At 44.4% G+C, this 24,451-nt stretch overlaps 1 long non-coding RNA gene across 1 annotated transcript in view; it reads right to left on the bottom strand.

The window, feature by feature from the left end:
- The window catches only part of LOC310767632, a 28,459-nt gene extending 4,911 nt beyond the window's left edge, over positions 1-23,548 (bottom strand). The window contains exons 1-2 of the long non-coding RNA XR_014550988.1: positions 23,167-23,548; positions 23,026-23,076 (exon numbers count right to left, since the gene is read on the bottom strand). This is a non-coding gene — a long non-coding RNA (uncharacterized lncRNA). The remainder of the gene's footprint in view (positions 1-23,025; positions 23,077-23,166) is intronic.
- Between the last annotated feature and the right edge of the window lie 903 nt (positions 23,549-24,451).

The raw sequence follows: 24,451 nt of genomic DNA, 5'->3' as shown, positions 1-24,451 counted from the left end.
GGGAAAGCTGGGTGACGTGGGAAGGGACACCCTTGGGAAGTGCTTGTGGGGAGGGATGTTTGTGAAGTTTTGTGGGATGGTGTTTGTCTCTTGCCTAGAGAAGATTACTCCAAGATTGCTTGGACCCATCTCAATCGCCAAGTAAGGAGTTCAACCTAGTTTACAGTCAACACTTTCCACATTTCAAGGTAAGTTGGTATGTGGGGAATGATACATGTGAAAGTAAGTCCTGTTGGGTGCTGCAGTTAACAAATTTTACACACTTCAAAATACAAATGATTTTTAAAATTATGTTTATTGGCATGTTTTGTGATGCAAATTAGACTTCAAGGTAGATTTGTGTCCAATGTCAGATAGGACCATGGTAAAGGAATAGGCATCCCTAAGAAGGATTGTGTAATTTAGTGGATTGCTCAAAACACAAGGAAATTCTCTATTTTAAAAAGCACCCTTAATTTAAGAGAATCGTTAAGGTACTTACACATTCAGTCACACTCCCCAAAGCATGGAAATTGTAAATTAAGGTGCCCACAATTTTTGCGCCATATTAAAACAAGCACATTCTTTTGTCTCTGTATTGTGCTCGCTTGCAGCTGAGCCTCCATGCACCTTGCACACTTTTCATTGGTCTTTCAGCCCCAATCTGTTCCCTCTGCAGGTTGCATGAAACAGTGGAGCTTGGGTTAATGTTTCATTCTACCCTTTCGAAATAAATTTTTTAGTGATGATGATATGTATTTAGGGCAATGCCATGTTTAACAAATTGCAGCTTTCTATATGTTGTGGAAGTAAGCCCAAATTTTGGTATCCTCATGAGTGGCTGGCTCTTTTTAAAAAATAATCTGAATATACTGTGTTGAATCAGTGGCTACCTAAAGACACAGTGCAGCCATGTGTCCATTGCAGGGTTGGTGTTGGCTACTGTTTACTAGTTCTATAATGGCATGATTGCACACCAGAGCCCGTTGTCCATGGAGGCGCAGGTCAATTCTGTGTCCAGAGCAGCTGTCTACCTGCTCCACCTGGTATGCAGGCTGAGACCCTATCTGCCCGCGGACTGTCTCACCAGCGTGGTGCATGCTCTAGTTATCTCCCAATTGGACTACTGCAATGCGCTCTACATGGGGCTACCTTTGAAGGTGACCCGGAAACTACAACTAATCCAGAATGCGCCAGCTAGACTGGTGACTGGGAGCGGCCGCTTGAAAGGCCTACATTGGCTCCCAGTATGTTTCCAAGCACAATTCAAAGTGTTTTTGTTTTTTTTTAAGATATTTTTATTAAACAATTTTTTATATAACAGAAACAAGACATACATAAACAAACATTCAACAATAATAAAACAAAAAACACGTACCACTTCATAACCCAATTTCTAAACCTTTCTTCCTCGACCTCCTCTTACTTCCCGTTTCTGTATTCCAAATTCTTACAGTTTTTCAGCGAAATCTTACCTTATTTTATTATAAATTTATGCTAATCACCCTTATTCTCTTTGTCATAATCATTACTAATAGTAACCATTTATTTTAGTCCAACATCATTCTAACTGTCTCCAATTTTATAATATTTCTTTAAATAATCCTTAAACTTTTTCCATTCTTCTTCCGCCGCTTCTCTTCCCTGGTCTCGGATTCTGCTCGTCATCTCTGCCAGGCTCATATAGTCCATCACCTTCATCTGCCATTCTTCCAGTGTGGGTAGATCCTGTGTCTTCCAGTACTTTGCGATGAGTATTCTAGCTGCTGTTGTAGCATACATAAAGAAGGTTGTATCTGTCTTTAGCACCCCCTGGCCGACAATACCCAAGAGAAAGGCCTCTGGTTTCTTGGGGAAAGTATATTTAAATACCTTTTTCAGTTCATTATAAATCATTTCCCAGAATGCCTTAATCTTCGGGCATGTCCACCAGAGGTGAAAGAATGTGCCCTCCTTTTCCTTACATTTCCAACATTTATTATCAGGCAAATGGTAGATCTTTGCAAGTTTGACTGGGGTTATGTACCACCTATAAATCATTTTCATTATGTTTTCTCTTAAGGCGTTACACGCCGTAAACTTCAACCCAGTGGTCCACAACTTTTCCCAGTCAACAAACATGATGTTATGACCAATGTCCTGAGCCCATGTAATCATAGTTGATTTAACCGTTTCATCTTGTGTGTTCCATTTCAGCAGCAGATTATACATTTTTGACAAGTTCTTAGTGCTGGATTCTAACAGTTCAGTCTCTAGTTTTGACTTTTCCACCTGGAAACCTATTTTTCTGTCTAATTTAAACACTTCATTTATTTGATGGTAATGTAACCAATCTCTCACCTTCTCTTTTAGTTTTTCAAAACTCTGCAATCTCAGTTTATCCCCTTCCTTTTCCAAGATTTCCCAATATCTTGGCCATTTCGACTCCATATTTAGCTTTTTCACTGCCTTAGCTTCCATTGGTGATAACCATCTTGGAGTCTTATTTTCCAACAAGTCCTTATATCTAACCCAGACATTCAGCAGTGCTTTTCTGACAATATGGTTTTTGAAACTTTTATGCGCTTTAACCTTGTCATACCACAAATATGCATGCCACCCAAAAATGTTATTAAATCCTTCCAAATCCAAAATGTCTGTGTTTTCAAGAAGCAGCCATTCTTTAAGCTACAATTCAAAGTGTTGGTGCTGACCTTGAAAGCCCTAAATGGCCTCAGCCCAGTATACCTGAAGGAGCATCTCCACTCCCACTGAGGGCCTTCTGGCAGTTCCCTCACTGCAAAAAGCAAAGCTACAGGGAACCAGGCAGAGGGCCTTCTCGGTAGTGGCACCCGCCCTGTGGAACGCCCTCCCATCAGATGTCAAAGAGATAAACAACTACCTGACATTTAGAAAACATCTGAAGGCAGCCCTGTTTAGGGAAGCTTTTAATGTGTGACATTTTAATGTATTTTTAATCTTAGTTGGAAGCTGCCCAGAGTAGCTGGGGAGACCCAGCCAGATGGGTGGGGTATAAATAAATTATTAGTGTTGTTGTTTGTTGTTATCCCAGGTTAGCATTGCTTCTACATAGTTAGCTGGGGAAAGAATTAAAGTGAAGTGCTATGAGCAATGCCCTTTCTTGTGCCCAGGGTCCTTCTTATAATGTTTACTCGCCACAGGTCCCATTCAGTAAAGGTCCTTTCCAATCTCAGTTAAAAGTTTCCTGTGTGCTGTCTACTTTAGTGCCAATTGTAGTGGGTGGATGCAGTCCGATTTAGGAGTGAGCCCCACTGAAAATAGTAGGACTTACTTCTGAGTAAACATACGTAGGATTGCACTGCACATTGCCCCTTGAATAGACTCTCTTAATTGTCTCAGGAACAGTTTTCTGTTCTCGAGGTGGGGAGGAGGGAGATTTTCGGGGCTGCTTTGCTTGCATTATTCTTTTTTAAAATGCAATGAAATTAATAAGGAAGGCTTCCCCACTTTGAAAGCAGAAAGCTGACACTGTGGTAATTAAAGGAGTGTGTTCAAGGAGCAATTAAGAAGCCATTCATCACTTCAGCCACTATCTTCAGGACATAATAAAATGGACAGGACCTGCAAACAGGAAGCTTTGAATCAAATGCACTTGAGCCCTTAAATCTCAACAACACTTCGCCTGTCCGCAGTGAACTGGCTGGTGTTGCAATTGCATTTTGTTTTAAAGAAGTTGCAACGGATTGGATCTGAAAATTTAACTGAAAGACAATGCAGAGGGCATTGAGCAGCAACATTTGACAGCCGTGTTGTCTGGATTCTGTGTAAAAGTGGGTGAACAAAGGATAGCAATATCGGAGAGAAGACCTGGCATGGAAGCAACCCATGAAAATCAGAAACTGAGGAAGGATTTTGTCACACACACTGCAAGACCTTAGTGTGATGCAGTGGAGAAAGGGATAATGTGATATTTGAAAGATAAACCAGGGGATATGGAGCTGGAACAGGGACATAGCATTCAATCTCTATGCAGATGAAATACATCCCTGGGAACAGTTCTGGTGCCCCCTTTTGAAAAGGACATTGATAAATTAGAGAGAACTCAGAAGGGAGCTACAAGAGACCTGATGGGCTGAAAATCCCCTACCTTTTACATTGCAGACTTACGAAATAAATTCTATTGGCTTTAAATCCAAGCGAATCTAAGAACTTGATCATGATCTTTCAGGGAAAAACAATTCAGTGATGGACAGCTTGTTACTCTAGCAAGAAAAAGAGGCGATAAGATCCAGCAGCTGGAAGTAGGAGTTAGAAAGTTCAAGCTGGAAATAAAGCAAGGGTAATTAGCCACCGAAACAACTTGACTAGGGATTTGGTAGAGTCTCCGTCACCTGATAATAAATCAAGATTTTGTGTCTCTATCTAAGGAATATACACTGTAGCTCAGCCTCAGCAATATTTGATTTACTGCTGGCTGGGCTCCTGGTTTCTTTCTTTCCTTTTCTTTCAGCTATCAGGGTAGCAAATGGAACATTTGATTCTACCCAAGATGGAGCTAAAGGCTACACCATGTAGGGTTGCGATGATAGATTCAGTGGTATATTCAGGTTACTTCTTCCTTTCTCGATATGACATAAATACTTTACTGAAAATACAGGGGGAAATTCATGTCCCCAGATGGTTCTGAAGCAAAGCCAGAAAAAGCTGAGGTCAATTCCAACTAAGTATGGGGGGGAAAGAGATTCTCTTCCAACGTTAACTACAGAGAAGGTTTTATATACAACTTCCTGTTCATGTGTGTCAAGTGAAGTGGATAAGCTGCACCGGCTTAAGCTTTGTGTTTTCTCAAATGTTGACTGGGTTTCCCAGCCCTCAAAAGGATATGAGATTAGTTGAGAATACAATGAGTTGAAGGATAAAGGTAAAGTGTAAAGGGACCCCTGACCATTAGGTCTAGTCACGGACGACTCTGGGGTTGCATGGCTCATCTCTCTTTTCTGGCCAAGGGAGCCGGGGTACAGCTTCCGAGTCATGTGGCCAGCATGACTAAGCCACTTCTGGCAAACCAGAGCAGCGCACGGAAATGCCATTTACCTTCCTTCCAGAGTGGTACCTATTTATCTACTTGCACTTTGATGTGCTTTCGAACTGCAATGTTAGCAGGAGCTGGGACCGAACAACGGGAGCTCACCCCATTGCGGGGATTTGAACCACTGACCTTCTGATGGGCAAGCTCTAGGCTCTGTGGTTTAATCCACAGCACCACCCGCATCCCTCGAGTTGAAGGATACTGAAGGATAAACCTAGTTAGCCATATAAAAATAAAGGAGAAGGGAAACCAAAGCGTGCACGCACACGCCCCCCCACCCAATGCTAGGTTACCTAACTATTACGTCCACAAATCACGGTGCAATGGGGCACCTCTATCTGACCGAGAGAGAGGAAAGCAAGGAGGACTTTGCAGGAAAGAGGAGGGCTTTTGCAGGCATTTACTTGGGCAGTATCTCCATAACTCCGGCAGCACCAGCTCCCTGTCCTAGTGCTGCTTCCAGCTGCCACCAGTGAGCAGTAAGCAAGCCGTGCACTCTGGCAACTCAGATATTTGTGATAAAAGTGTGCAGAAGGTCCCTTTGCTCTGGCCAGCTGTGACTTCACCTTTTTCTCTGGCTGCGTGGAACAGAGATGGTACCACATTCCTGCTGAACACAGTGTGCCCTGGCTTCACCAGGTGCTTGAATTGGATAGCTGACCCAAGCTGCCACTAGGTTCCCAAACACCACCACTGGCCTGGCGCTGCTTCTCCCTGGAGAGTCTGGTGGGGCCTTGTGATTCCTTTTGCCCATGCTGATGCTACTCCTTCCTGAGCAGTCTGAGAGAGGAAGGTGGTGGGCCCCACTTTTCTGCCCCCCCCTTACAGTGGCACTGACTTACACAGCAGTCTTAGCCTTAGGTGATACATCATGCCTGAGCTGTTGAGGTGCCAAGTCATCTTAGCACAACTGATATCCCTCTTTCCTCTGCACTGGGGATGGATCATGAGTCACGAGTATTTCCTCACTTCTGAAGTGGAAGCTGCTCTCCTGCCCTCCTCCCAGTGCTCACAGGGGGAGGTGGGAGAACAGAATCAGGACACAAGTCGTCAATCTCAATATTCTCCTCCTCCCTCTCTCCGCTTGCCAGGAACTGCAGCCAGAGGCATCTCCCTGAATGGCAGGGAGAAAGTCTGCATGGTTTATGTTCCTCAAACCCAAGCTTACATCTCCCCACTGCTCTTCCTTACCCTAGAGAATGCCTCTCCAAAAAACCCACAACCCACCTCTCCAAAGTGCCTACTTGCATGCCATGGGAAACCTCCACAGGCACCAATGAAAGTTTCCTTTGAATTGCAGCAACGGAAAAGTGTCAGTGTGGTTGAGTTGTTAAGATGTTGGACTACGGGCTCATCCACTCTTCTGCTTGTCCAGTCACTTTCCCCTGGGAAACCTCACTGCTTACTAGTGGATTGGGACACACACCAGGTGTTATGTATTCAGTGGTCTGTGTTTGCCTGAGCTTGAGTCTGGACTAAGGAATCTGAGCTCCTGTGTGCTGATTCGATACATGTTGTCCAATCACAGAACATTTCAGGATTTGGGCCTCTGCCATTGGCACTTAAACTCTTGAGTCATGATTCGCAGTTTGGAAGCGTAGACAGCCAATCGTGTTGGAAGTGGGAGTGGCCCAGGCTTTCAGAAATGTATATAAGTAGTTGCTTTGCCTCTGTTTCCCAGTTATGTAGTTCAATAAAGGTTCTTCCTGTTATCATTGTGTCTTGCCTCATGGGAACCCACCTACACTTCTCCCCCCTCAAAGAATTATGGGCGTGGTAGCTTGTTAGAGGTTGTAACTCTGTAAGGGGCAAACTACAGTGCCCAGAATTCTTTGAGGGAACAAATGTAATTTGAATTTGCTTTAAAGGTATAGCATTTCACAGCCTCTGTCTTCAAAGAGACTGAAAAGACAGACACACACAGTTTAAACCCTTGTCTCCTTTTTATAGACTTCTGTAAACTCCTCTCTTTGCAATTGTAATTAAAGGGTTCTGTGTGGAAAGAATTCCTGTCAGACTATTAGGAGTCTGAGGTGAAACCAAGAGAGCTGGCAGTGTCTCTCCCCTCCCTTTGCACCTTCTAACTGACCTATTCTGGCTGCGAGGGAAATTTGAAAGCTGAAAGGGCCCTGATTGAATTCCAAAAGAGCAGCCAATTAATATATGACATTTGGAGCTGTTAAGAACTCTGGCATTGGTTTCTTTAATAGCAAAGTATTGGCCCCAATGTTTCAATTTGTCACTTGATATGATATGAATGGATTCTTCTCAACCTTGCACGGGAGACCCAGTCTGGGAGCAGTTACCCAGAGTCGCTTGATCTACCCTTCCGAATGCCACAGAGTGGGGGATGCGAGGGGAACATGTGTGTCTTCGGGGCCAGTTAGGTCATTCCCTATCTCCAGATTTAGTTCAGCCACTTTGGTCTTCCACTCAAAGAGTAAGGGAAAGAGCAGCCACCTGGAAATGACTGAGATTCAGCGCTGAGGGCCTTCTGGCGGTTCCCTCACTGTGAGATGCCAAGTTACAGGGAACCAGGCAGAGGGCCTTCTCGGTAGTGGCACCCGCCCTGTGGAACACCCTCCCATCAGATGTCAAAGAGATAAACAACTATCTGATGTTTAGAAGATATCTGAGGGCAGCCCTGTTTAGGGAAGTTTTTAATGACTGATGTTTTATCTTTGTTGGAAACCCAGCCAGATGGGCGGGGTAGAAATAATAAATTATTATTATTATTATTATTATTATTATTATTATTATTATTATTAATGTGCTTCAGCCATGCATCAGGGTGGCCACACGTTGATGGTGATAACGCTGCATCACTTTCACGCCAGGCCTGTTTACATCTGGTTGACCCAACTGGGCTGTATGGAGCACAGCTCTCAACACATCACCTCTCAAGACAGTCTACTGGGCACTTCGGGGTGCAACAGTAATCACAGTCCTGGATCACAACCAGCAACCCATGATGCCAATATGGCTCCCTGTGGCCCTCAGGTGCCAACAGTGCTCTGGCATTGAATGTGCATCTTCCAGATCTCTCCTGGTGAATTGAGGCAAATATTCTCAGGTTTGTGGCCAGGCAGTGTTTGCTGGGAACCATAGATGACATCTTTCTTCCAGGCTTGTACTAGTATAGGTTGCTGCTGGCAAATAAAAAAAAAGTTTGCTGTGCTCAAGAAATTAATCCAAGGTCCCAGCAGGCGTTCTTTTTGTTGCTCGTTCATTATTATTTGTGCTCACAATGGTATCGAGGTGGGTATACACAACCCTGATTTCGATACTGCTTGTGCCTGCAAATGTTTTAGGCAGGCGTATTGCTTCACTTCTAGGCAGTGCATGGCTTGTAGCTTCCTGCTGAACTCCTGCTGTGACTTTTCATACCGCAAATGTTTTCTGGAGGGGGGGGGAGTGGAAGAGGCGCCCCACTTTTGTTGGCACAAGAGCGTCCCTGCAGATAGCAATAATGTAATAACATTGGGGGAGCAGTGCAGAACAGCTAGCAATTTGAATGATATGTTAAAAGTCCAGCATAAATTCACCACTCGTGCATCAGTGATATATTGCAGAATACAGCTAAAAAAAAAAATCACAACACTCTGGAGGGGCCTTAAGAGGTTTTGACATACTGAGCTGTGGTGCTGCCCTTGGAATAAGGAGTGGGAACAGGCAATCATCAGGCTCTTGGCTGTACAACAGGTTACTGGTTGTAACAGTTTCCATCCCTGCAGGAGAAGGGAGCAGCAGTAGGCAGTGTGGCCTTTCCAGTCCTCTATTTTATGAAATTTCAATTGAGGTGCCCACTGCTCCTCACTGAGATCTCCTAAGCAAATATAAACAGAGCAGCTGTTTTAAGTGGCCCACAAACCATATGCAGGCACAGACATGCTGTTTCCATAAATAAATACACCCACACTCTGCTTGACACGTGACAACACTCAGGGGAAGGCAATTGTCTGCTGGTCCCAGGGGGCGTCACTAGGACTAATGGGATGAAATTGAGCAAAAGCAAATGCAGAGTGAATATTAGGAAACATTCCCTGACAGTGGAATCTATTTGAGGCCAGAATCTCCCAGGAGAGCAGAGCCCATCACACATAGCACTGCAAACAGGACTGGACAGGGCACAGCAAAGCACCTCAGGGAGCTATCCCACACATGCAGAGAGAGCTCACCAAACGCCCAGAAGGGAATACTGTCTATGCACACACAAACTGCTATAGGGAGCACTGGGGCATGGCTGATTCTCAGAACTACTTTGCCCGTAGTGACCACTCAACTTATATTATGTGGTGGCTTGTCTTGGATAGAACACTCAGTCCCCCTCTGCCCACCCCCTCATGTGCACTTCTATTAGCTAGACTCACGCAGGCTCCTGACTTCTGGATTTCTCTAGATGAGAACCACTTCTCTTTTCTCGTGCACATAGAAAACAACGCAGAAATCTGAAGTGCTGCCCTGCATATTTACCTGTTACATGCTGTTGCAATTTACAATTACTTGTTGTAATTGTGTGTGATGTATTGCTATATGCAGTTTGATCCTGTGTGTCTGTCATGGACTGGCTGGATGCCAAGGGAAGAAGGCTCAGAGCCCAGAGATTGGTGGTGGGACAACAATGAGACGTCAGAAGGAGAAGACTAGGAGGAGGAGGTGTCAGAAGCTGAAGAGGCGACAGGGTTTAGTGAGCAGGAAGAGGCTGAGGCAGAGAGCAGTCCAGACCCAAAGGCAGGAGAGGAAGGGGGCCAGGAGACAGAGATGAGGCAGGCTGCTGAAGAAGCCAGGGAGTCTCCCCCTCCTGCTGCAACCGGCTCCCCTCCCGACTGGTCTTCCAGGACCAGAAGAGGCATGAAGAGGTCCATCATGGCATCTCCTATCCAGAACGGCATTGCACAGGACTACTTGGGCATTTCAGGGGAAGCAAAGAGATGTGGCCATGTCATGGGCACTGGGAAGTGTATCCATAACCCCATGTCAGCATTGCACATGTATGACAACCACAGACCCATTCATACCAAGGCTCAGTCTCATGGTGGTGTCCTTGACTAGTTACTCCTATGCCATTGCAGCACATCATAGCCAGCCTACTCTTAGCCAATGCCTGGTGTATTGATCACAATTACATGTCAAGGGTTGGGTAGTGCCTGCACATGGACTAGGGCCACCCCAAGGAATATGGGGCAGGGGAGCATCACCAGGACTCAGCGGCCCAACCTGCCTCAACCATGGCAACACAGCTGGCAGCTCAGAGTAGTCACAGAAGCTGACCAGGACCTTTTGCTGCTGGCAGGAGCTGGGCCACTGCAATGACAGCTCTGCAACATTGTGCTGCCTCCACACATGCTACAATACACTAGTGTATTGGGGCTCCCAGAATATTCTGAAGCCACCCACCTGGTATCTCTGGCGAGTTCATCTCCACAACTAGCCTACTTCATTTCTCTACAGTTGATTACCAGTGATAGGAGGGGTGTTGATACACAAAAATTGAGCTTTACACTCAGACAGTTATTTGCAGGTCATGTCTACAGACGTTTGCTACCAGCAAAAGAATACAGCTTCAGCTGCACTTACTATACGTGTCACTGAAGCAGTTCCCTTTTATTGGCAACAAGGTGAGGTATGCTGGGTCTGTTACACTTCCCAAAACTGTTTTCTACCAAGGCTTACATTCAATAGAAAGAATTGTGGCAGAAAGTGGAATGTAGTGGAAAGTCGCTCTGTTATTTTATTTTATTTTATTTATTTTCTGCACTGTCTTCATCTCCTTAAATCTAAAACACCAACTTTTAAAATGAAAACACCAGCATCTTCAACTATCATAATTACAGTTATTAAAATATTGTAAATACATAATTTGCACTGTCTGCTATTCCTTAGAGCATTTGTGGTTTTCTTTGATGTAGACATTAACAGCACAATCATATACATGCCTACCCAGATGTAATCCCTATAGAGTTCAATAGATAAATTTGTATAGCTGCAACCCTAAATATACCAAACGTTTATATATAAAAATATTTGGAAGATGGGGCTGTGAGGAAAAAGAAGCTGTATTTGAACTGAAACAAATGCCTTTGAGAATGCCTTCTTTGGCAATGTTTTGAAGAGCCTTACCTGTTGCTGTAGTTTCTTTCTTGTAAGCACTCCTTCAAACCATACTACAACAACCCTGTTAGGTAGGCCAGTGTCCAGGGGTGGGCAAAAGGTAGACTGGAATATATTGGTAGATCTCTGGGAGATCTGTAGTCAATTGGCAAGAGAGAAACTCTTCCAGTTGTTTTAACAATAGCAAAATGACACACAGCCCTTTGGAAGTTTGACAACTGAAATTAAGACAGCTGGTGGGAACTAGGAATGGATCCATGTGTGGTAAGACTATGAGCTCATTTCATTTCTGCTCCTGAAAAGAAACCCCTGTGCTTAAGAGAGACCATGCTCTTTCATACTAAAGAACCTGGCTGCAGTTGGTGACTCCTGGGGCTTTATGTAAACCGCAAGACAGATACCAGGCACAAAAGCCTGAAGTCTGCCCTCCCCTAGTTTACTAAACATTTTTGAATGTACAGGTAACTCCTTGCAACTTATGTGCATTTTACTTTTTTTTTAATAAATTTTTATTGGTTTTTCAACACATATTAAAAGACAATACAACACAATACATAGACAAACAAACATATAAACATGTATAATTTCTTGACCTTTCTTTCCTAAAACCTTCTTTCAGCGACTTCCCCATACCTCCCCTTTCTGCATCCCTGTTTTAAATCATTCCAGCAACCCCTAATTTCAATTTCTTATAGCACTTTCTTTAACTCTTTTTTTCATGTCCAATTGTTTGTCACTGCAATTCTATTTTGCATTACCCAAGACATTTTAACATTCATTAATTTTACAGCAATTCTTAAGATAAACTTTAAATTTCTTCCAGTCTTCTTCCACCGTCTCTTTCCCTTGGTCACGGATTCTGCCAGTCATCTCCGCCAGTCCCATGTAGTCGATCACCTTGGTCTGCCATTCTTCCAGTGTGGGTAGTTCTTGTGTCTAACTTATGTGCATTTTACTTGCACGCATTTAGCTTCACGTGCTTGGCAACAATGAGAATGAAAAGGAGGCAGGCATCTGATAGGGCAGGGGAGACTTTGTCAATCCCACCAGTGAACCCAATGAGTTTTGACTACAGTCCTACTTTGATTGTCCAACGCCTTGGTACTCATACGTTTTAGCTCCTGAACGCTCAAAACCCGGAAGTGAGTGTTCTGGTTTTCAAAAAAAATTTGGAAGCTGAACATCCGATGTGGCTTCTGCTATTGTTTCTGGCGCGCCTGCACAATCGGAAGCCGCACTTTGGTTTCTGAACGTTTGAGAAGCCAAACGGACTTCCGGAACGCATTCTGTTCAAAAACCAAGGTATGACTGTATATGCAATTTTGGCTTTAAACAAAACCTCCAGAATGTAACTCACGTACGTTGAGAGTCACCCCCTAGCATAGATAGGGGGCAGGAGCAGTCACCCCAAATGGCACTTTCTGGGGGGTGGCACAGCCGCATAGCTAGCCACTCTGGTGCCCGGTGCAGCACGCGTGTCCTGCAGCCGGAGGCAGGGTGAGCTGCCCATGGGGGCGGGGCGAGCCAAGGCAGGGCGCACTGCATGGAGCCTCTCCACAGTCTCCCCCTCAATTGTAGGGCGGCTGAGGCAGTGGGCAATGCGGAGCTTGCAGGCAGTCTGCCTGCCGCTTCCCCCTCACAAGACATGCATGGCTCAGGCACACTGCAGGCCCCGCGATGTGGCGCCCAGTGCCCCCGCCTCACCTAGCTACCAGTGGCGTAGGAATGGGGGTGCGGTGGGTGCAGGAGTTATTTTTTCAAAAAAAAGTGTCGTGAGCCCATTTTTCAAAACACACACATTTTTGCCATTTTGTCACCCCCTCAGTGATGACACCCAGGGCGGACCGCACCCACCGCACCCCCCTTCCTACGCCACTGTGGTGGCACAGCGCAGCCCTAACCCTGGGTCAAACCTGACCTGGGAGTGGAGAGAGGACATTCGGTGGCAAATTCGCTGCACCTCTCCTTGGTTGGGGAGTGCTGCACAACGATGCTGCCCAGGCAGCTTTCTCACACCCACAGCTCCACTCCTGGGTTGGGCATGACCTGGGGTGCAGTGGGCCTCCTCCGTGCCCAGACCCCTCCCGGGGAAACATTTGCCCCAGGCAGCGGTAGCATACAATCCACCAATGGAGTCGCCTGTACCTTAAATACATCAGGAACCCCTATTAGATGTTCCAATGAGATGGCACATCCTCTGCTTAGGTTGCTAAGGTTACACCAAGACTATGTCAAGAGCAGTGCCACAGTGTCACCCACTGGTTGGGAATGGGGCAAGGCACCTGCAGGGGTCTGTAGTTGGTTGCATTGCCCTCTTGCAGCAGGGGGCACACGCCTGTGGGCTGCTACCATCGCCACCCCCCAAATTCCCCCCACCTTGCTGCCACCTCACATCACCACAGCGCCATTGCTGCTCTGCCCACTTGTGTGCCACTGTTAACCTATGCCACGAATGATCAGAAGAGCTCCAGGAGATATACAATTTTTAATATGATATAATTCATATTCTATCATGATTTATGGAACCTGCCACGTGCAGGTTCAGCCGGAGGCAGTGTGGCACAGTAGTCAGACTGTTGGGCTAGGGACCGAGAGACCTGGGTTCACTCAGCCACAGAGCTCACTGGGTGACTGTGGGCTAGTCACCTTCTCTCAGCCCTGCACTCCCACACAGAGTTGTCTTCTGAGGATAAAATGGAGAGGACCATGTATGCCACCTTCAGCTCTTTGAAGGAAAGGTGCAATATAAAGGAAATAAAGTCTCAGCTGGTTAGAGTGTGGTGCTGATAACACCAAGGTGGCAGGTTCAATCCCCATATAGGACGGCTGCATATTCCCGCATTGCAGGGGTTGGACTAGATGATCCTCAGGGCCCCTTCTAGCTCTACAATTCTATGATTCTAAGGCTATGATCCTGTGCACATTTACCTGAGGGTCAGCTCCAAGGAACAGTGGAAGTTACTTTTGAGTAAACCTGCTTGTGATGTGAAGACACATTTCAGCTTCCAAGAATAACTACTACCTCAAGCTTCTATTTTTTACGACTATCATCTCTGAGCCCTGTGTTACCTAAGCATCAAGCGACTTTATCATGACAGTTGGGACTGCAGCTTTTGTTCATTATATGTCACATGGTTTTGGAGCACATTTCAGGCAGACTTTTTGGGATCTATTTGTGGCACAACCCTGAAAGGTAGCAGAAGAGTCCCTTGATGGCATATTAGAGATTTAATGGAATTATTATGAATGCTATAATAATTATTGATACATCATCTAGTCTTTAAAGGAAAAAAACTGAATTGAGATGTTTAAGGCTCCAATTCTGTACTCACTGCATTAGACTTAGTGGGGCTGACTTCCAAGTAGGCAGGTATAGCATTGCACTATTTACATCAGCAAGTCACACAGTCCTCCAAATCTCCAGCTCCTCCCCACCCAATCAAGGCCTTTCAGGTCAACCTCTTACACCCTCCCATCTCACACTGCTGCCCATATGAACAACCAACTGAACTCACACAGATATGTTGGTGCTCCTGCTTCAGAGACCATCACAGAAAGAGCCCTGCTTCCTACTTGTGTTGGCCTGGGAATCTGATTCAGAGGCTGAACCTGAGGAATCCCAGCCTGCACAGGAGTCCCCGCCTCCAGGGCCGGCTGAGCTGGGGCAGGGGCTTGAACCTGAAGGGTTCTGTGGATCCTGTGCCGGATCCTCAGGAGCAGACACCAGCTGAATCCGCTCTGGCTCCAGAGGTGATGGAGGGGGACTTCCGGAGGCGGCGCCATCGGCAATGGCAGAATCCCTCTAGTTCTGAGGGTCACAGCTCCACGGAAATTGGGTCTTGCCGCTATGGCGAAGCGGGGACCCCTTTGAAACCACAGGCGGGTGAAGCCTGTGACCGTGGGACTCGCGGGCACCTTCAGCGCCCCCCCAACTTGCAAAGGAGCCCGGTTACGAGCTCCGGAGTGCAACCGGGTGTTTGGCGCAGTGCTGAGAGTCAATTGCTTCTTCCGTGGAGTGAAGCTGCACAGCTGTTGCCGGAGAGCGCTGACCTTTTTCCTGTGACAATTCGGCTATTAAACAACTACCCGTGAGTAGGTCAAGTTTAAAGACCGGGGATTAAGGGGGGGGGAAATACTAAATTTGGTACCGAAGCGGGAAGGTGCAAACAGGAAGTCCGCCTTCCGTTTCTTGTAAACAGATCAAAGCAAAGAATGTCTTAGCTAAGACCCTGAAAAAGACTCAAATCCTAACATCAATAAAAGAGAACTCCCTCCCTGAGGTGCAGGAGAGGGGAGGGAGAAGGGGAAGTACTTTTTGCCTGCAAAAAAAGAGAGAAAAGGGAACAAAGACCACCACTTAATGCCTGGGAACGGACTGCCAAGGGACAATAGAACTGCCATACTGTGAATCGCGCTGTTTAAGGATAATGTAACTTTTTGACAGCTAACTCTGTAAGAGAGATACTTTGATTCTGAAGGGTTTCTCCGGACCTGAAACTGTTGCTTTTTTTTTGTTAAAGGGGGATTTCTGAAAGTTGGAAAAGTTACTTTATTGTTACAAGTTTGGACTGTTACTGTGTCCCCCTAGAGGAACTTTGAAATTGTTACAACTGGCCAGGGAATTTTCCACTCTAAACTGGCCAGGGGAATTTTCCACTACAAAACAAGTTCTAACCGTGGGACTGACCTTGATCCTTAGATAAAGTGTTATGGCAAATTTGACTCAGGAAAAAACAACAAGATAGGGTAAAACTAGACTGCAGCAGCGTAGAGCATCAGCATCTGGCCCCCCTGCCCCACCAGGGGAAGATCCTGCTCAAGTTGGGCTTAAAGGAATGGCATCAGAAGAGGGATTAGCTTCAGTATTAGGAAAAAAATTTGAATCTTTGGAAAAATTAAGTAAACAAGTTGCTGAAGCAACAACTAAAATTGATCAAAACACTTCAAGCATCAATAACTTGGGGCAGAAGGTGAACTCAAATACAGAATCTATTGAGAAACTGCTGCAGGAATCCACTTCGAACCGAAAGACAGCTGAAGAAGCAAAGGAAAAAGTATTGGCTGTAGAGGAAAAGATACCACCGATATGTAGGCAGCTTGAGGATCACAAGTCATTGCTGTCTATGATTGAATTAAAAGAAAAACAGACAAATCTAAGGATCAGGGCTGTACCTGAACTTGAGAAAGACAGTCTGAGTGATTTTCTTACGCAGGAATTTGCAGACTTTTGGAACTTAGATTCAGACAAGCTAGACTTCAAGATAGTAAGTGCTTTTAGACTTGGAAGAGGGGGGAGAAAGAACAGGGTGAGAGACTGTTTGATTACCCTCCGATCAAAAGAGGAGAGAGACAGAATACTGAGTCTGCACTTCCAGAAGACCTTGGAAATAAACGAATCAAGAGTGGAGATATTTAAGGACACCCCGAAACATCTTTTGGACCTTAGGTCCAACTACGGAGATCTGGTGGCCCTGTTGAGAGGAAACAGAACCATTTTTAGGTGGGAATTCCCCCAAGGCCTATCTTTTACCTTCAAAGGGAGAAAGTTTAAAATAAGATCAGTGGAAGATAAAGAAAAATTTCTGAGAGAACACGGAGAAGACCTGCAAAAAGAAGCTGAAGAAGAGCCAAGAGCTTTAAAACCAGGAACACAAGACATAGTACCACTACCTTTGGGATTGGACAAGCTAGAGAAAGTGATACCACCGTCAGAACAAGAACAAATATTGGGAGCAGTTGGAGGAAAAGCAAAATAAACACACCATGTCTCTGCAACTATTAAGTTGGAATATTCATGGATTTAACTCCCCGGAGAAAAGGAAAAAAGTCTTTCATTTACTGAAAAAGGAACAATTGGACTTGATTTGTTTACAGGAAACACATGTGATAAGGCTACATAGGAAAGTATTGATTAATAAAAGATTGGGCCAAGAGTTTATTTCATCGGACAAGGTCAAAAAGAGAGGAGTAGTAATCTATGCAAAAGAGAGCCTATCACCGAAATTTGTTTTTAAAGATGACCAAGGAAGATATGTGGCAATTGAAATTCAAACACAACGAGAAAATTTTTTGATAGTAGGAGTATATGCACCAAATGAGGGGAAATCTGAATTCTTTAAGAAGTTGCATGAGACATTGTTAGACTATATGGATTACAACATTATCATGATGGGAGATATGAATGGAGTGGTATCTACAAACATGGACAAGTCGCAGAGACAGGTAGTTACCAAAGATGGCAGACTACCAAAAACCTTTTTTGAGATGACTGACAATGTGGACTTGATTGACATTTGGAGAACAAAGAATCCCTTGGGTAGACATGGACAAAATGGAACAAAATGACATGGACAAGAATTGACCAAATCTGGATAACTAGAGGACTGGCACCTAAGACTCGAAAAGTGAAAATTTGCCCTAAAACTTGCTCCGACCATAACGCTGTGAAAATGGAGATGAAATTAACACCAACCGGTTCCTTCAGATGGAGGGTGAATGACACCTTGTTTAGAGATCAAGAGGTTACCAAGAAGGCCCAAAAAACCTTGAGAGACTATTTTGAGATAAATTTGAACACCACCATTGAAAAAAGAGTAATCTGGGATGCAAGCAAAGCAGTTATGAGGGGGTTTCTGATTCAACAGAATGCAATAAGGAAGAGAACTCAAAATGAGAAAAAAGATAAAATTTTGGAAAAAATAAAGGAGGATGAGAAGAAACTGAGAGCGAAACCAAAGTCACAAGAGATTCTGAGAGATATAAAGTTATATCAAGTGCAATACATGAAGATGATGAATCAGGAAATTGAATGGAAACAAATGAGACAAAGGACATTTGAATTGGCTAATAAATGTGGAAAATTGTTAGCTTGGCAAATGAAAAAAAGACAAAAGCTTAACACCATTATCAACTTGGAAGTGGAAGGAAAGAACATTCAGAATCCAGTGGAAATTAGAAAATGCTTCCAGAGGTACTTTAAACAGTTATATACACAAGGGCCACAGAAAGAGTTTGACATAGACCAATTTTTAAAAACAAATGGACTACAAAAAAATCTCTCAAGAAAATAAGTTAATGCTGAACTATAAAATAACAGAACAGGAGGTGGAAGGTGCCATCCAGAATATGCAGTTGGGCAAATCTCCAGGGCCAGATGGCTTAACCTCAAAATATTATAGATCCTTGAAGGATTGGATAATTCAACCACTAAAGGAGGTCTGTAATGAAATTTTGGAGGGGAAAAAATCGCCAGAGTCGTGGAAGGAAGCTTACATTACACTTATACCGAAAACTGAGTCTGAAAAGACACAACTTAAGAACTACCGCCCCATATCCCTGCTCAACGTGGATTACAAAATATTTGCTGATATTTTGGCCAAAAGATTAAAAAAAGTATTAGTGGAAGAGATACACAAAGACCAAGCTGGCTTTCTCCCAGGTAGACACTTGTCTGACAACACAAGGAATATAATTAACATTTTGGAGAAGTTGCAAGTGAACATTAATACCAAAGCAGTTTTAATTTTTGTAGATGCGGAGAAAGCCTTTGATAATATTTCTTGGAGTTTCATGAAGAAAAATCTTCAGGGGATGGGGGTAGGTCAAGGGTTTGAAAATGGTATAAGTGCAATTTACTCAGAACAAAAGGCCAAACTAATAGCCAACAACGTGGTGACAGAGGAATTTAAGATAGAGAAAGGTACACGACAAGGCTGCCCAATTTCCCCATTGCTTTTTATTTCGGTCCTGGAGGTTTTGCTAAATATGATTAGAAGGGACCGTCTGATTAAAGGTATACAGGTCGTAGCCAAACAGTACAAACTGAAAGCTTTTGCAGATGACTTAGTATTGACATTACAGGAGCCAGAATCTAGTACTAAAAGAGTATTAGAATTGATTCAAGAATTTGGTCATGTGGCAGGATTTAAGTTGAACAAGTTAAAAACTAAAGTTCTTGAGAAAAGCTTAACACCGTTTGAGAAAGAGAGGTTTCAGAAGGAGACAGGTTTAACATTGGTTAAGAAAGTAAAATACCTGGGGGTTAATATGACTGCTAAGAACTTAAACCTATTTAAAGACAATTATGAGAAATGTTGGTCAGAAGTGAAAAAGGACCTAGAAATATGGTCAAATTTGAAGCTTTCCTTGTTGGGTCAAATTGCTGTTATAAAGATGAATGTATTGCCAAGAGTGTTATTTTTGTTTCAATCATTGCAAATTTTGGACAAAATGGATTGTTTCAAGAAGTGGCAGAGAGACATTTCTAGATTTGTCTGGCAGGGCAAGAAGCCCAGAATAAAATTTAAAATACTAACTGATGCAAAGGAAAGAGGGGGATTTGCCCTGCCAGACTTTAAACTTTATTATGAATCAGCAGCATTCTGCTGGTTGAAAGAATGGCTGCTTCTTGAGAACACAGACATTTTGGATTTGGAAGGTTTTAATAATGTTTTTGGGTGGCATGCATATTTGTGGTATGACAAGGTCAAAGCGCATAAAGCATTTAAAAACCATATTGTCAGGAAAGCATTGTTTAATGTCTGGACAAGATATAAAGACTTACTTGAAAATAAAACCCCAAGGTGGCTGTCACCGATGGAAGCAAAGGCTCAGAAAAAGCTCAATATGGAGGCCAGATGGCCGAAATATTAGGAAATTTTGGAACAAGAAGGAGACGAATTGAAATTGCAGAGTTTTGAGAAATTAAAAGACAAAGTGCGAGACTGGCTTCACTATTATCAAATAAGGGGGGCTTACAATTTGGATAAAAAAATCGGCTTCCAGGTGGAAAATCAAAATTGGAAACAGAACTGTTAGATCCCAAAACAAAGATACTTTCAAGAATGTATAACTTGCTGTTAAAATGGAACACTCAGGATGAAACGGTTAAATCTGCTATGATTAAATGGGCACAAGATGTTGGACATAACATTATGTTTGCTGACTGGGAACAGTTGTGGACCATAGGTATGAAATTTACGGCATGTAATGCCCTAAGAGAGAATATTATGAAAATGATATACAGGTGGTACATGACACCAGTCAAGCTTGCAAAAATCTATCATTTGCCCGATAATAAATGTTGGAAATGTAAAGAAAATGAAGGTAAATTCTTTCACCTTTGGTGGACGTGCCCAAAGATTAAGGCTTTCTGGGAGATGATCTATAATGAAATGAAAAAGGTATTTATACCTTCCTGAAGAAACCAGAGGCCTTTCTCCTGGGCATAGTCGGCCAATTGGTGCCAAAGAAGGATAGAACTTTCTTTATGTATGCAACAACAGCAGCAAGAATACTCATTGCAAAGTATTGGAAGACACAAGACTTACCCACCCTGGAAGAGTGGCAGATGAAGGTGATGGACTATATGGAACTGGCGGAAATGACTGGCAGAATCCGAGACCAGGGAGAAGAGTTGGTGGAAGAAGATTGGAAGAAATTTAAAGACTATCTGCAGAAACATTGTAAAATTAATGAATGTTAAAATGATGCTGGATTGAAATTAAGTGGCATTAGCAACAAGGTTAATAAGATTATGTAAAAATGGATTGATAACGGATGAAAATATATAGTTATAATATGTTGAGATATAGAGTTAAGATAAATGAAAGAGGGTAAGGATTTGCTGAGCTGACTATGTGAACGGGAATACAAAAAAGGGAGGTGTGAAGAGGTCAGGGAAATAAGCAAACAAAATTCAAGATATGAAAAAAAAATGGATTTGTTTTTAATTTTTCCTATTTACTTTTTCTGTATTTTGTATTTTCTTTTTTCTATGTATTTTTGTATTTTTTGTATTTTTCTTTTCTTTTTTCTTTTCTTTTTTTCCTCTTGTTCTCTTTTTATTCTGTTATTTTCTGCTTTTTGTAAAACTCTAATAAATATTTTATAAAAAAAAAAAACAGAGGTGATGGAGGACCCATTGCCTGCAGGTGCTCCTCTCCCAGCCCTGTCAGGGGAAGGTGAGATTGCCTCAGGGTCCAGTAACCCTCCAGCCTCTCCTGAGCTGCAGAGGCTCAGGGCAGAGAGGCGGAGGGAACTAAGTTCTCACAGGAGGAGTGCTCGCCTCCAGGCCAGGAGAGGCGAGTAACCTGTGGGCCGGGACCACCCTATGCCTCAGAGGAGATAAAGGCCAGTCAGCCCAGTCCCAGGTTGCAGGAGCAACATCGTTGGAAACCTGTTCCTGCCAGCACCCTATCCTGCTCTTCCAGAGTTCCTGACCACGCCTGGCTCCTTGCCTTGGACTCCGCTTCGCCCTTGATGGACAGCCTCCAGACCCTCGACCTAGGACCGGACTTAGACCACGCCACACGGTTACCCCCCCTCCCAGGACCAGCACACTACTGCTTTAGCCTGCTGCTCACAAAGGCCAGGGAATAACAACACAAACTCAGAGGAGAGCTTGCCAATGCATGCATCTGATTGGGTGGAGAGGCTCTTCATGGTCCTGCCCTGACGCTGCGGACCTTTCAGTGCATTTCTGAGGGACTCCTGGTTGGCTAGAGTTTATTCCAAGGGAAGTAAAAAATGGAGGCCCTCTCCAAGCCACATCTAGTGAAATGTCCTTTCTTCCACCCCTGCAGCCAGGGGTGGGACACTGAGATGATTGTTTTTTGCTGTACTGTCCAGAGATGGTTGGCTGGCCCAGCAGATTGACAGAAACAACTCCAGAGTCTCTCTTAATGTGAGGTACAGGTAGGTAGCCGTGTTGGTCTGACGCAGTCGAAATATAAAAAATAATAATAAACATTGTCCAGTATCACCTTAGAGACCAGCTAAATTTGTTCTTGGTATAAGCTTTCATGTGCATGCACACTTCTTCAGATGTTAATGTGAGGTACTTTGTTGCATGTGAATGTAAAGAGCAGAGGAGGAGTTGGGCTATAGCTTTGGAGTTGAGGGCACCCCACCTGCCTTAATGGACCAATCTCTACTGGTACAAAGCATGATGCTTCTGATGCAAGCATGATGTCCCCATTTGGAGCCGTTTTATACCTTCTTTTATACCTGTGGAGTGTGTTAGGCTGAGAGTTTGCGACTGGCCTAAAGCAGGAAGTGAGCCAAACACCAATGAGATGAGATGAGTTTAGAAGGTGAAACAGCCCATGCTCATATTGTTATTGATTATCAAGGTTGGCAATGGTGGTTGTTTGTTGAGAGTTGTGAAAGTTGAGGCTCAGAGTATATTTTGCAATCCACAAAAGCTTGGCTGGTTTTTAAGATGATGTACCACATAACTTATTTTGTCGCACCTTGTTTTGTGTGCTTCTGCGGGGAAGGGGGCCTGTTTTGGGAATTGCAGCAAAGGACTCCGGCCACCTTAATCCAACCTTTCCTGGTGGACATGAACTCTCAGAAGCGGGTAGGAAAAAACACAACCCATAGAGGGAAAGGACATTGATTTAGGGGCAAAAAACACCTCTGAACAGGTTGAATCAAAGAGTATCAATGGGGGAAGCACCCTTTAGTCCTCTGCAGGTTTTGGCTCTTTCTCTCATCCTCCAATTTTGCCCCTGTGTGGGTTTTGAGAAAGGAAAAGATCAGGCTGGTGCAGGGTTTGCAGCTTCCCGTCTTCAAAGGCAGCTTCGCCTTATACCCAGCTCTGCCCAACAGGGTCAGCTGGGCGGAAGCACCAGAAGCATAACATCAAAAAAATGGCTGGTAGAGCATAATATGTGGAGCAGCAAGGACCTTGCTGGGCCTTAGCTCCTCTCCAGTGGTTTTCAATTTCTAGATTTCATAATTTGGCATCACAAATGTCTTTAAAAACCAAGAATTTCTCATTCACAGAAAAATTACTAGATGGGTTGGTAGGGAAGGAGGTGATTAAAAAAAAACAAGCAGAACTTTGAACAAAGTCCGTATCTCCCCAAGCCCACACTTACCCCTTCCTTGCATTTGCACAAAAGCATCGTTTCCAAAATGTCCTGAATGATCTGAAAAGCAAAATCGTAAGAATTTAAGCTCTGCAAAACAAGGAAACCTACACGCACACAGTGGTGTGACATCCTGAATGCTGAATTCACCTTTTAAAGTCATCTTGCACATCAGCCACAGTGGCCTTCTCCTCTTGTGGGCCAGCCTCCCTCTTCTCAAGCATCACAAGTCCCTTCCAGCGCAGTTCAGGGCCAGAGCTGATTGAGCGCAGCCTGCGAGGTGCATCTTCTGCCTCTGCGCTGTCTTTATTGCTGACAGTCTCTGCAACACGGCCTAATTCCTCCCAGCGGGCTTCCTCCACACTGGGAATTAGAGGTTTAGAGGGGAGCATGCCGAGTGAGCTGGGTCATAGCGGTGGATCTCCACCCCACAGGGCCAGGCAGGAGGGCTGTGGGATATTCAAGCAATCGCCTCTCTGCCTGGCCCCTTACTCTAATTTGCTCAGTGGTAGCCTAAGTGCTTGACAGGCAGTTTCTTTCTGTGGAGTTTGTCCCTCCTCCCCTCCCTTGTCACGGACGGCACACTCTTTCTTGGCTCCAGATTTCCTCAGTATGTCACTGTTTACTTTTAAAAGACAGCGAAACTGGAACAATAGGATTCATTTCCCCTCCTCGACACGGGAATGAGCACGTCTGATGCTTTACGGTGGCACCCGCCTCAGACAGGACAAAGGAAGGTCCCACAAATTCCTCACATGGGATTTAGTAGCGTAGCTTTGAGATCAGATATGACAGTTTCTCAAGCCCAAGGCAAGCCTTACCATTAAGCAAAGCAGGTCACAGCCTCAGGTGGGTAGATGCGGAGGGGCAGAGGAGTGGTGGCAGTTCTGCCCCCACCCCACCCCCGGCCATGCCTCCTGAGCCCTCCTCAACAAGGATAGGTTGTACATGTCATTCCTCGTGGGTAAATGCAGAAAGAAAGAAAAAAGAGCAGGGGATTAATTGTCTTATAGCAAATACTCAGTTCTAGACCTGACTATACAATAGTCTGTTAAACCTTAAAGGTTTCCCTAAACAGGGCTGCCTTCAGATGTCGTCTAAAAGTCTGGTAGTTCTTTTTCTCTTTTACATCTGGTGGGAGGGCATTTCACAGGGCGGGTGCCACTACCGAGAAGGCCCTCTGCCTGTTTCCCTGTAACTTGGCTTCTCGCAGCAAGGGAACTGCCAGAAGGCCCTTGGCACTGGACCTCAGTGTCTGGGCTGAATGATGGGCGTGGAGACGCTCCTTCAGGTATACTGGACCAAGGCCATTTAGGGCTTTAAAGGTCATCACCAACACTTTGAATTGTGCTTGGAAACATACCGGCAGCCAATGTAGATCCTTCAAGACCAGTGTTATGTGGTCTCAGTGGCCACTCCCAATCAACAGTCTAGC

This window comes from Podarcis filfolensis (assembly GCF_964270895.1).
Source record: "Podarcis filfolensis genome assembly, chromosome: 7".
Classification (NCBI taxonomy): Eukaryota; Metazoa; Chordata; class Lepidosauria; order Squamata; family Lacertidae; genus Podarcis; species Podarcis filfolensis.
Note: the sequence above shows the minus strand (reverse complement) of the source record. Positions and strands in the feature narration are given on the sequence as shown.